We start from the raw sequence: 13,139 nt of genomic DNA on the forward strand, positions 1-13,139 counted from the left end.
ATTATATAACAGTATAGCCTATCTGACCTGCTGTTTTCCCCAAGAGACCTGACAATGAGACGTCATGATGTTTTGCCTTCCGTAGTGACTGATAGAGGTGCTCCCTATTAATATTGTATTTCCTACACTGAAGAAGAACATGTTCCACTGTTTCTGGTTGATTACAATAAGTACATTTCCCAGTTGGGTGCTTACCTATTTTATACAATGAAAGGTTTAGACCTGTATGACCTATTCTCAGACGAGTTATTAAACTTTCTTCCCTCCGTTTCCAGCCCACCATCCTCCCAGCACCAACCTGTCTCTGTACATTATATAAATGCCTCCCAGTTTCACTGTTATCCCAATACCCCTGCCAAACAGACTGTTCCTGATAATTGACTTGGCTTCTTCTTTATTTAATGGGGTTTTTAAGTCTACATGTTTAGTTTTGAGTGATCCTTTGGCCAGCATATCCACCTTCTCATTCCCCTCCACACCGACATGAGCAGGAACCCAAAGAAAGCATGTGGATAGACCCTTTAGCTCCATCCTGTATAACATAAGGAATATGTCATTGATGATATTGGATCTAAATAATGATTTACCAGATTTAATACTCATAAGTGCAGACAAACTATCAGATGCAATAACAGTATTATTCGTTTCCCTATCTTCTATCCACTGCAGGGCCAATAATATTGCAATCAATTCTGTAGAATATACTGACACATGATCCGATATACTTTTCTTAATATATGACTCACTTGCTGGGATGTAAACTGCTGCACCTGCACGCCCTGTTTCAGGATCTTTGGAACCATCTGTGAATATAAACATGGAATCTGCAAAATGCAAATCAAAATAATTCTGTACTATTCTGCTTTCAGGAAGTTTCTTTGACATATCCTTCAATTCCTGCTGTCTAGATCTACACGTGGTGTTGGGAATAACCAGGGAGGAATTGAAGACTGTATCACTGTAGAGCTGTAATCTAATTGTCTTAATCCTATGACTTCTGCCTTTGCATCACCAATCCACCCAAAACTTATGAAATTTGTCTTATTGTGTTCCCAGCAATCTATTAAAAGACTCTTGGCAGGATGCGACTCACATTGCCCCTGGATATTAACCCAATATGCCATCATTAATTTTACTCGCCTGATTCCTAACGGCATTTCTCCCATTTCAACCTGCATTGCTGATACAGGAGAAGTTTTAAAAGATCCACTACAAATTCTCAAAGCCTGAGCTTGTATTACATCCAACTTCTTAAGATTTGATTCTGCTGCTGACATGTACGCTATACATCCATAGTCAAAAACCGACCTCATTAATGCCCAGTATATATTTTGTAGGGCTACTCTACTTGCTCCCCGCTCTTGTCCTGACAGACAGCGAAGTATATTTATGACCTTTTTACATTTGTTCTTGACTTTGTCTAAATGAGTATTCCATGTGAGCTTCTCATCAAACCAAACCCCAAGAAATCTAACTGTCTTAACTAGCTCAAGTGGTTGTTCATACAACTTCATGGAAATCGGCGTGACTTTATGCCTCCTTGAAAAGCAAATCACCTTTGTTTTTTCTACAGACAATTTGAATCCCCATTTATTTGCCCATTTTTCCACATCAACTATTGCAGCTTGCATTTTCTTACTCACATGCAAAACATTACGGCCTCTTACCCACAGAGCCCCATCATCTGCGTACAAGGATTTCCCTACGCTTTGTTCAAGCTGAGAGAAGATGTCATTTATCATTATGTTGAATAGCAGTGGGCTACACACACTACCTTGCGGAGTGCCATTCTCCACCTTATATACACTGGAGTATTCTGAGCCAACTCTTACTTGAATTTCCCTGTCAAACAAAAAGTTCATAACCCAATTATATGTTCTACCTCCAATAATGACTTCAACTTCAAAAACCGGACGTGTAGTCGACGACACAGCCAACCAAGCTGTTTTCATTTCACTGTAACTCTTCAACCGTTTGCACTATCAATATAATTCAAATAGTTCCTGAAAGTAGACATCATGCGCTTTTCGCCAATATAGCCTACGGCTTATTACGGTAATGTCTTATGCCCGTCTGCAAATGACAACAGCGCGGGATGGAAGGATTTGAACAGAGAGAAACGAGGCGCGGCAGGTTAGAGTGTTTTGGATTGCATAAAATAATAAAAGAAACGAACAAATACATGGCGAAAGATGTGTTAGACAGCAGAAGAGGGGATTGGGATGATTTTTAATGAAATTTGGGAGGCGGATGGCCGTTACTCTTTCACGCATCTAAGCATGTAGTGAGTGCATGTGTATGTGCGCGCGTGCCTATAAATGCGTGCATTTTTATGTGTGCGTGAATGAAAAAAAGTGTCCTAAATGAAAACTGTGCATCCCAATGTCACTAAAAGACTTGTATATATGTATTATAGTTCATTTTTCAACTTTAAAGCGTTAGTTTCTTTCGTTCATGATTTTTTCTGTTTTTTTCTAAATAAAAATCAGTAAATTTATTCTCATTTTTTTATTTTTGTCTATTTAAATTCTATTTACAATCTCACCACACACAATAATGGTCAATAACTGTAATTTGTTGAAAGCTTATCTTTTTCTGAAAAAGATGACACCTTGCACATGAAGATAGCACATTGTTTTAGAATTTTACAGTAAAAAAATCAAATTATGTGAAAAACACCTATTTTAGCTTCAGGTTCTAAAGGGTTAATAAGTAATCCTTCCTTCCAGAGCATATCATATGCTTTTTCAACATCAAAAAACACAGCTATCAATATTTCTTTGTTAGTCTGTGCTTTCCTGATGTCTGATTCTAAGCACAATACTGAGTCCATTGTATTCCGACCCCTACGAAACCCACTTTGATATGGGTACAGAAGAGCTTTACTCTCTAAATAATACGTTAAACGTTCTGTGACCATTCTTTCCATAATTTTGCATAAGTGTGACGTTAATGCAATAGGTCTATAGCTAGAAGGATCTGACTGATCTTTTCCAGGTTTTAGAATGGGCACTATTATTGCTTGTTTCCAATCTAACGGAAGTTGGCCAATATCCCAAACTTTATTAAACAAACCCAACACCATGTCCAGTGCACTATCTGGCATGTGTCCCAGCATTCCATAGCATACACCATCTTTCCCTGGAGTGGTCTGACGAGCACCCATAATTGCTCTTCTTAACTCAAACATATTAAACGGTAGATCCAACGGCTCTCCTGTCATCTCCCTTTTCTCTGTTATATTGGGATTCTCCATTATGATTCTCTCTCTACACTGCCTAGCCTCATCTGTGAGATTACATGAACTATGAACCCTTTCAAATGTTTGTGCAAGAAGTTCTGCCTTTTCTAAATTATTGACCGCCAATTTGTTACCAGTATCCAACACTGGTATTTCATAATTTCTTCTAATCCCCCCCCATTCTTTTAATCATGCCCCACACACAGGGCCGGCGCGTGCACTTCTGCCGCTCTAGGCGAAAAACATTTGTGCCGCCCCTAGGGCTGGTTGGAATACCATTTTTTGAGCTTCGATGCTTCGGTAGTAATGAACATCGAATTTTCAAAGCTTCGAGAGGGTGCTGAACATATTCTTCTCTCTAATAAAGGCAGGAATCTCTATGTGTCTGTCTGTTTGCATTTTGATTATTTCGAGAACCGTTCATCCAATCGACTTCACAAGGGAGTGCAGTGTCGCATTTGGTGGTGTAATATAGATAGACACACGAGACGCGACATGTTCAGAATTAATAAACTTTTAGTAAACTACAGAACAACGCGAGCGGGAAGCGGCGCACCTCACGCAGGAAGGGCTTACTTGACGCACGCTGCACTAGTGATATAAAACGCACACACACATGTCTGTTAAATTAAGCAATACTTTAAGGTAGTCTATATTTTTCTGACTAACAAATTACTGACACAGTAAAGGGTAGATTTAAATAAAGAAAAACAAAATTTAAATAAAGAAAAACAAAATTTCAATAAAGAAAAAAACAAAATTAAAAATTTCAATAAAGAAAAAACAAAATTTAAATAAAGAAAAACAAAATTTAAATAAAGAAAAAACTAAATGTAAAATTTAAAGAAAAAAACGAAATTTAAATAAAGAAAAAAAACATTTAAATAAAGAAAAGACAAAATTTTACATTTAAATAAATAAAAAACGAAATTTAATTAAGTAAAACGAAATTTAAATAAAGAAAAACGAAATTTAAATAAAGAAAAACGAAATTAAGTTAAATTAAAAACGAGATTAATTTAGATTGATAATAACGGGTAAAAAGGCTAATAGCCTACATTTTGTTTCTATTGTTATATTTTCCGCAATGTCAAAGCAACGCAGCTTAACCCAAAACACAAGCTCAGGCATGCACTTCTGTCCATACAAACTCCGCTGTTCTGCGCTGAGAACACTCCCGTTGCAGGAACACTTTAGTTGGCCAAGAGGAAGCATATACATATACTATATGCGTAGGTGGATATGATCGGGGAATTTGGCTGTTAAAAGTGTAACATTTAAAGCCACTTAAATTAACAAAATGACTCAAATAAAGATTCGTTCATTTTGATGAACGAGATCGAACAAGAGAGTCGGTAATGCTCCGAACTTCCCATCACTCAGTCATGACTCATGACTCGTGAGAGCAGGGGGCGGGGCGGCGCAGCGGCAGCTCAGCAAATCATATAGCCTATTTTGTGAATTGTTCATTCCCGATTGGCACACATTTTGCCGCCCTTACAAAAGTGCCGCTCTAGGCAATTGCCTAGTTCGCCTATATGGACGCGCCGGCCCTGCCCACACATCTGACAGCTGTACTTCCCTTCCAATAGTGTTACAATATTTCCTCCAAAAGGTTCTTTTTTGTATTCTTATTGTCCTCCTCACTAATGCCTGGGCCCTTTTATACTGGATCAATGCATCCTGAGAATGAAGTTTCTTGAGCTCTCTAAATGCTTTATTCCTGGCCTTTATGGCTTTACTACAGTTATCATTCCACCAGGGTACACTCTTAGTCCGTTTAGTTCCATTACTCTTAGGAATAGTTTCCTCAGCAGACTGAATAATCTCCTTAACTATTTTACTATTAATTATATTTACATATGTCAGATTCTCCTCCTTAAGTTTACAAAATCTATTAGCACTAATCTTTTGGAAAACTTCCCAGTTAGCATCTCCCAATTTCCATCTAGGAATTTTCTTTCCCTTTTCATAATAACCTTCTATGCCAATTTTCGTTACCACAGGATAATGATCACTTCCTATTGTGATGTATTTGATCACATTCCATGTGCTTAAACCTGCTATTTCACTAGACACCAGTGTTAAATCCAGCGCTGCCTCTGTGTTTTGCATACTATTATATCGTGTTCCTTCCCCATTATTAATACATACCAAACAGTGATTATCTATAAATTCCTCAACCACTAAACCATTTAAATCTGTCCTACTGCTACCCCAAAGTGAACTATGTGAATTGAAATCCCCACACAATATCACATTATCATCTAATACCCCTACAACATCCTCTAATGATTCTAGACTTAATTCCCCACAGGGATTATAATAATTGATTATGTCACCACGGTTATTGTGGCCAAAAGAATTCACGATATCGATATATCGCGATATCTATAGAATCTATCCCACTGCGCATAGACAGGTCGAAACGACGTATTTTCTACGTCGTTTTTGCACGTCCAATTTTGCTCCCCTTGAAGGTGCAGACTGTGACGCCAGATGACGTCTTTTTCCGACGTCTTCCGCACGTCTAATGTTGACGTCCGTCCAAAGTTCGTTTGTGGGAAGAAGGAAGGAGACGGGGTTGGCTTGCTGTGGATCGTGTGTTTTATTAGATACTGTGCGTCTTTTCCAAACAATAATCGCGCTCAGTGCGCTCAATCAAAACGCGCTCAAAAAAAAAAAGAAAAAAACAGCTTCTCCTACACACACACACACACACACACACACACACACACACACACACACACACACACACACACACACACCTCTTATACTTGCTTTCCCTGGGAATCAAAGTCGTGATCTTAGCATTACAAGCACCAATGCTCTACTGTTTGAGCTAGAGTATCACACCTTTGTACACCACTCCAGTTATCACCTGATGCTGAGACGATCAATGGAGTTTTTGGAAAATGATCTTAAATAATTATAAATAATCTGTAGGCCTATTCGAATATGTATTACAGTTTTTTTCGATTGCTAAACGACAGTGAGCACAACTGGAGTCACATGTGCAAAACTCTAACTACAGTCTGCACAGCAGCAGTTCATGTGGACCAAACTCTAGTTCGTTTTTCATTGCTTGAACACAGTTTTCAAAACTCTACACACTTATCCCATGACTTTAACCACAACCTGCACAACACTGTGGATTTACAGCACTTTGTTCAAATGCTAACACACTGCTGTCAAAACTGTGAACCACACATTCAAAACAGAATAGATTTCAGCCTTGTGCTTTTCAAACACTGCTGATTGCAATTTCAGGATTAGCCCCTCAATTATTTGTTTGAATTACAGTATGTACTTTTAGTTTCTACCTTTTTTTCTCATTACTGTAATTCCGTAAATTACTACAGACTATTGAAGCAAACTGCTCATTTTCATTTACCTTAAAGAATTGTTATGTTCTAAAAATTTAAATAAATCATGTGAAAGAATGTCACTCTTTTCTTTGAAGAAAATATTACTTTGTATGAAGTCACTGAACTTGTTCAAACTGTAAAGATGAAAAGTTTGTATTTTCTGTATTGGTGTTTGATGCTAGTGATTTTACTCTCAGTGTGTTCTGAGTGACAGTGTGTGTTATCTCAGTGAGGGTTGTGCACAGTGTTTGGCTGCACTGAGCCTGTTTTGAGCCATGTGTTAAGAGTTGTGTTGCTTGGAGTGAGTTTTGCAGGTGATGTGAAGTGTTTAGCTCAGGTGACTGTTGGTAGTGCAGACTGTAGTTAGAGTTTTGCACATGTAGCTCCAGTTGTGCACACTGTCGTTTAGCAATTGGAAAAAACTGTAATCATGTTGATAATGCGCGAATGAGGCGTTTAGCGCAGCGCGGCGCGGACGAGCGAATGAGGCGAATTGAGCGTCTGGCGCGATACGCGCGAGTGATTTGAGGGTGAGAGAGCGAGAGAGAGTGAGATAATTCTGATTAGTCCAGAGGATATATCGCGTTTAGGCTAAAAATAGGTTCGGCGCATTTTAAACAAGGAAATAGAGATTTGGTATGAAACGTGGATGGAGCGAATAGGTTCAGTACACAGCAAAATGACATGACAAACTCTTTTTTTTTTTAAATGGCGTTTATTGCGTTTAAAAAAATAATAATCATGTAAATTTCCTGCACCTGTCATAGACGTCCAAATGACGTCCAAAAAAAAAAAAACCCAGTTCAAAGGTCCAATGTTGAACGTCAATATGACGTCCAAGTTGGGTCATGGTTGGACGTCCAAATAGTGGACCTAGTTTGGACGTCGAAAAAAATTACCCAGTTCAAAGGTCCAATGTTGAACGTCAAAATGACGTCCAAGTTGGGTCATGGTTGGACGTCCAAATAGTGGACCTAGTTTGGACGTCGAATAGATGTCCAGAATTGGTCATGGACCGACGGACCCAATATAGACATGATCTGCACGTCTATCCGACGTCCAATGTTTAGTGGGATGGGGGGGGGGGGGGGTGTAGTTATCAGTCAAATTAATTTTTACTTTGTTTATATAGTTTTTCTTTTTTACCCAACAAACATAAGGATACTGATAAACACAAGGCACATGCATTTTTACTTCTTGCGTACTCAATCTATGGCAAATTTTTGTGTAGGAAGACAAGCATGTGAAGTTTATCTGGTTTCAAACTGAAGCCAAACACTGTCTGAAGGTTTCCTGAAGAACTGAAAAGCTTTTAAACCTGTTGTTGCACTGGCGCCAATAAAGTCATGCAGATAGCAGATTTGAATAAAAAAATCAAGTGCAAATACAAATACAAAAATAAGATGAGTAAAGAAAACGGGGTTCTTAATTTTAATAATCACCCTTTATCAAATATTTGAACACAGAAACCCCCTGTTAACAGTTAATGTCACGTTTCCCATTCCATGATGACTAATAGCCGCGTCGCGTCTATGACAACTCGAGGTATCGCACACCGGACACGCACTTTCTCAGTTTATGGCCAGCAATATCATTATGTTTAAGGACATTATGGAATTGAGATAATGTCTGTACTATGTTATGATTATACTGTACAATTAAATACAATAGTTGCTGAGTCTGTGATCTGAACACTTTTTTTCTGCGCTCTGTGTCGCGGCAAGATTTTGAACACGGTCCTGAGCCGTTGCTGGGCGCCGCGGCCACCGGTGTGTGTACACTCATACAGAATTTTTTCGGGTGTGGACAGAGTGTTTCACTCTAGCACGGACGAGCGCTGCGTCTAGAAAACGCCAATATCGCCAATACCGGTATATTGTATTGCTCTAAATTAACACGATGTCGATATTTCATGCTTTGAATATCACGATTATCGTCAACACCGGTATATTGCGACACCCCTAGTCCATACCTTAACTGTAATTGATTCATGCTCTGTGCTTATACGTATTACCCAAGGGGCAACATTCTCATCTGAAAAATGAAGCCTACCCGGAAGTGCGAAAAACTGCAATACATCGAAAATCCGCTAGGGGAAGGTCCCAAAAGGGAGCAAATGTCCATAGCCCCCATGTTAAAATGTCCGTTTTCACAGCATAAATTCATGTTTTTACAGGTTGGTCCCATGGACTTTTATTGTTTTTTTCGATAGGTTCCGAGTGCCTGACAACGGCGAGGGTAGTGAATTTTTTTCTAACTCGTTAGTTTAGATAGTATTTAGATATAAAATGTATGACAAATAAGGGCGTGGTTAACTTTGATTGACAGCTTGATTGACAGCTTAGGCTGCGCCAAGGAGAATGACAACATAAGAAGCGCCATTTTTTAACACAGTTGAAATATAATACTACTGTTTCTGTATCATGAAATGTAGTTTTAAGAGTTTTTTAGGTGAGAATGTAGTTATTTAAAGCTCAAATCTGTGGTTTATTTAAAGATTTATGAAAATTTTATCCAGTTGTGAGATCCAGCGATGATGACCGGGCGCTCGGCGTTCATGTACCCCGCCTGGAACAGCCTTTGAATCTAAGAGGTGGGGGAACATAGGGCCTCACTTCATAACACATATTTCCAATAAGAATCTTTTCCGGGAGTCTTTTCTCATCAAATGTGACTAGTACAGAAAGACTATCACTTCTAATCCAATTTCTGTTTGCTTTAAGACGTCTGGCTTCACTCACTTTTGCATTTGTTACATTTCCTTTAATATCCTCTGCTGTTACATTTACCGGAATCCCTGTAATTACTCCTCTGACCCATTTTCTGTTTCCTCGGCTAGTCGTTCGCCGCTGACCCTGGGGTCTCTGTAGTGGTTAAACATGAGATATAATTCGTCTTGTGCATATCTAACGGGCGATTTTTGGTCTCGTGAAACTATAATTTGTTCCCTGGCCAATCGTTTTGGCTGAGGGGAAGTTTCATAACTTAAGCTATTTAACTTTACCGTTGTATGGTTAGACTAGAGCGCTGACTTTGTGTGTTTGACTGAATTGTTTGCTTTATTTGTATAGCTTTTTATATCTTTTACTTATACTTTTATAATGGCTAATATTGATAAAACTGAAATTTAACAAAAAGAGACTTGGTTGAGTTTTGTCATTTTAAATTTTAACACAACGAAGATGATCTATATGTTGTTTACTGCAAAATCTGTTGTTTAGTACAAATGCACATATTGCCTGGACCATATTAAAATGTTTAATATTTTTATATTATATTTAAACCGAAAAGAGGCAGGTTTGTGTTTTATATTTTGTTTTTTTATAAATAGGCAAACGTTATGTGCAGTGAATATAATCAATATGCGTTGCCTGAACCACATTTGTGTGGCTATAATGTTTATGATTTCTTTAAATAAAAAACGAAAAGAGTTAGTATGGTGTTTTATAACATATTTCGTTGCCTAAAATATACACAGAGATAACCGGAGTAGCAGAGCGAGCTGAGTGACGCGCGCTGCGTTAGAAGGTGGGCGGGGTTAGGATTTCCCAAGATTTTCCAAGATGGCGCCGCCCATACCCCCCATAAACGGCTTCAAAACCGTTCTTCAGAAAGTCTATGGGTGACGTCACAGACGCTTTGTCCATATTTTTTACAGTCTATGGTATTACCTTATAACTCATTCCATTTTGTATGAATGTCACCACACCTCCCCCTCTGCCAGATTCTCTATCTCTCCTAACAATATATCCCTTTATAGTAAAATCCAACTGTGACTTTAACCATGTCTCCTGTATACAAATAACATCAGGTTTCTCTTCCAACTTATCAATATACTTTTTAAACTCTTGGCCATTTGAAATTAAGCTTCTCGCATTCCACTGGAGTAGAATTACAGTTTTTTTCAATTGCTTAAGCACAATTTTGAAAACAGGGCCCGGTTTTTCAAAACCCTTCACACAATTAGCACAACACTACACCAAAGTAGCACAACACCTCAGATCATTTGCAAAATGAAACACTTTTGTCAAAACTATACAATGTCTTATAAAAACCTTATTTTGTTGTCATAACATAAACACAACCATCATATGGTCTGACTCTGTTTGAATCAGTTTAACACTCCTGTGCTCAACCTAAAACACTTTTAGCATTTACACAGAAAGTGTAAAAATAAATTCACCAACACCACATGACACCAATTGTGCAGACTGATGAAAATAATTTATTTTCATGTACTCAAGTCAGTCAATACTGAACAAATATTCATAAAACATTTTCCAGTTTTCATATATTATTACTGAACATACCATTGTACTCTAAGCTTACAGTAATACTGTAACAAATTACATATCCAGTTCAGTACCGAAAAAACAACAACAAAAAAAAAAAAACTAAACATCTCTCCGCCTAGCTGGATCTGGCCACAGGGCTTCGTCAACATCACAGGCTATATTTTCATTTGCAAGGCAACGTGGGAAGAATCTTTTTGAGTGACGAATCCACCCTTGTATGGATGCTGGTTCAATTTGATTACATGCTTCCTCCATAGCTTGAATGAGGGGCATCTGGACATAGGGCCGGAGATCATAAACCTTCCACCGCCATGTTGAGAAGAACTCCTCGATGGGGTTCAGGAAGGGGGAGTATGGTGGTAGGTATTGAACTGTGAATTGTGGGTGTTGTTGAAACCAGTTTTGGACCAGAGCAGAACGATGGAAAGCTACATTGTCCCAGATGACAATGTATTGCATCTGGTCCCTTTGGTTTGCTGCTGTGATGATATTGTGTAATCTGTCTAAAAATGTAAGAATGAGTTCAGTGTTGTAAGGACCCAAGTTGGCATGGCGGTGGAGGACCCCATTCTGTGTAATGGCAGCACAAAGGGTAATGTTACCCCCACGTTGCCCTGGTACATTGACAATAGCCCTGTGGCCGATGATGTTTCTTCCCCTTCTTCGTACTGTTGTCAGGTTAAATCCAGCCTCATCACTGTAAATAAACTCATGTGGGACTTCCTCCGCATCCATTTGCAAAACTCTCTGAAATACAGCAAAAGATCACATTGTGTAGATCAGTATACTGTAGGTCTGCTATACAGTAAAATTACATGTACAGTAAAAAGGTTATGTTTGCAGTACACAATACTACAGTCAGTGAACAAAACGTACCACCACATATTCACGCCGCAGGACTTTCACCCTGTCTGAATTTCTTTCAAATGGCACTTTATACAGTTGTTTCATCACAACTTGGTGTTTTTTAAGGATACGGGCTATTGTTGACAGAGAGACCTGTTGGACATTATTGAAAATTAGGTGATCATTGACAATATGGGCTTGAATTTCTCGAAGTCTGATTGCATTATTGGCCAAAACGAGGTTTATGATCTCTCTCTCTTGCTCCTGTGTGAATATGGGGCCCCTTCCTCCTTGGTGTTCACGACGTTCAATCCTATGTTGGCCAAACAAAATACACAGCTTACTGTAAAATGATACACAGGAATATATACAGTACCAAAATATAGAGTACATATACAGTACTGTTGATATAGTACATGCAGTAAGCAATGGATTTTCTGTTGACTGAAGAGAAGTTTCTCACCTGTGCTCTTGACGAAATGTCCGAACTATTGATGCCACTGTGTACCTGCTTAGGTTAGGCTGTACTCTCAATCCAGCCTCCCTCAGTGTTAGTCCGTGGTTTATTACATGGTCCACAATTGTAGCACGAATTTCATTACACAGATTTGGTTGTCTTCTTCTTTGTGCATGTCCTACCCCTCCTCCAGGTCTTCCTCTCCCTCTTCCTCTTCCTCTCCCTCTCCCTCTCCCTCTCCCTCTCCCTCTCCCTCTCCCTCTCCCTCTCCCTCTCCCTCTCCCTCTCCCTCTTCCTCCACCTGGTACTCTCTGGATTCCCCCTCTCATCCGCACTCTCCCTCTTCCTCTGACACCATCCATTTTTGTTGAAGACAGGTGAACTTACCTGTTGCCTTTTTATAGTGCTTTAACCTGATTGGTGTGTCTACAATTAAGCACCAGTGTGTGTGCACACCTGGTGCCTGTGTTTAACCAATTGGTTCATGGGTGTGCTCATTTGAAAGCCTTTGCTTTGAAATTGCAAGGAAATGACATCATGATAAATTTCTGTGTCAAATGCATACAAGTGTGTTTAGTGTTTTGCAAATCACTGTGTGTAATGTTTTGCAAAAAGTGTGAAGTTGACAATGTGCTTACAGTTGTGCAAATCTAGGCCGGTGTTTTGCTCCTTGAGTGTAAAGTTTTGCTAATTGTGGGAAAGTTCTAATTTTAGTGTGTAAGCAATTGAAAAAAACTGTAACACCATTAAGATGATCCAACACATTACTGAGATGGCTGATTATCTTCATTAAGAATGTCTTTAACTGTTTCCCAGAGCAGCCCTCTCACATCAAGGTACTTCTCAGCTGATTTGACAATAATCTTTATCCTCTCATTTCGGCTTTTTGTCTGTGCTGAACAGTTGACTACATCTGCCATAAAGAATACAAA

General features: G+C 38.9%; 1 protein-coding gene across 1 annotated transcript in view; it reads left to right on the forward strand.

The window, feature by feature from the left end:
- The window catches only part of LOC308703298 (uncharacterized protein), a 320,767-nt gene that overhangs the window by 284,164 nt on the left and 23,464 nt on the right, over positions 1–13,139 (forward strand). The gene's annotated exons all lie outside the window — the stretch shown is intronic.

Source organism: Scardinius erythrophthalmus, assembly GCF_964197995.2.
Source record: "Scardinius erythrophthalmus genome assembly, chromosome: 1".
NCBI lineage: Eukaryota > Metazoa > Chordata > Actinopteri > Cypriniformes > Leuciscidae > Scardinius > Scardinius erythrophthalmus.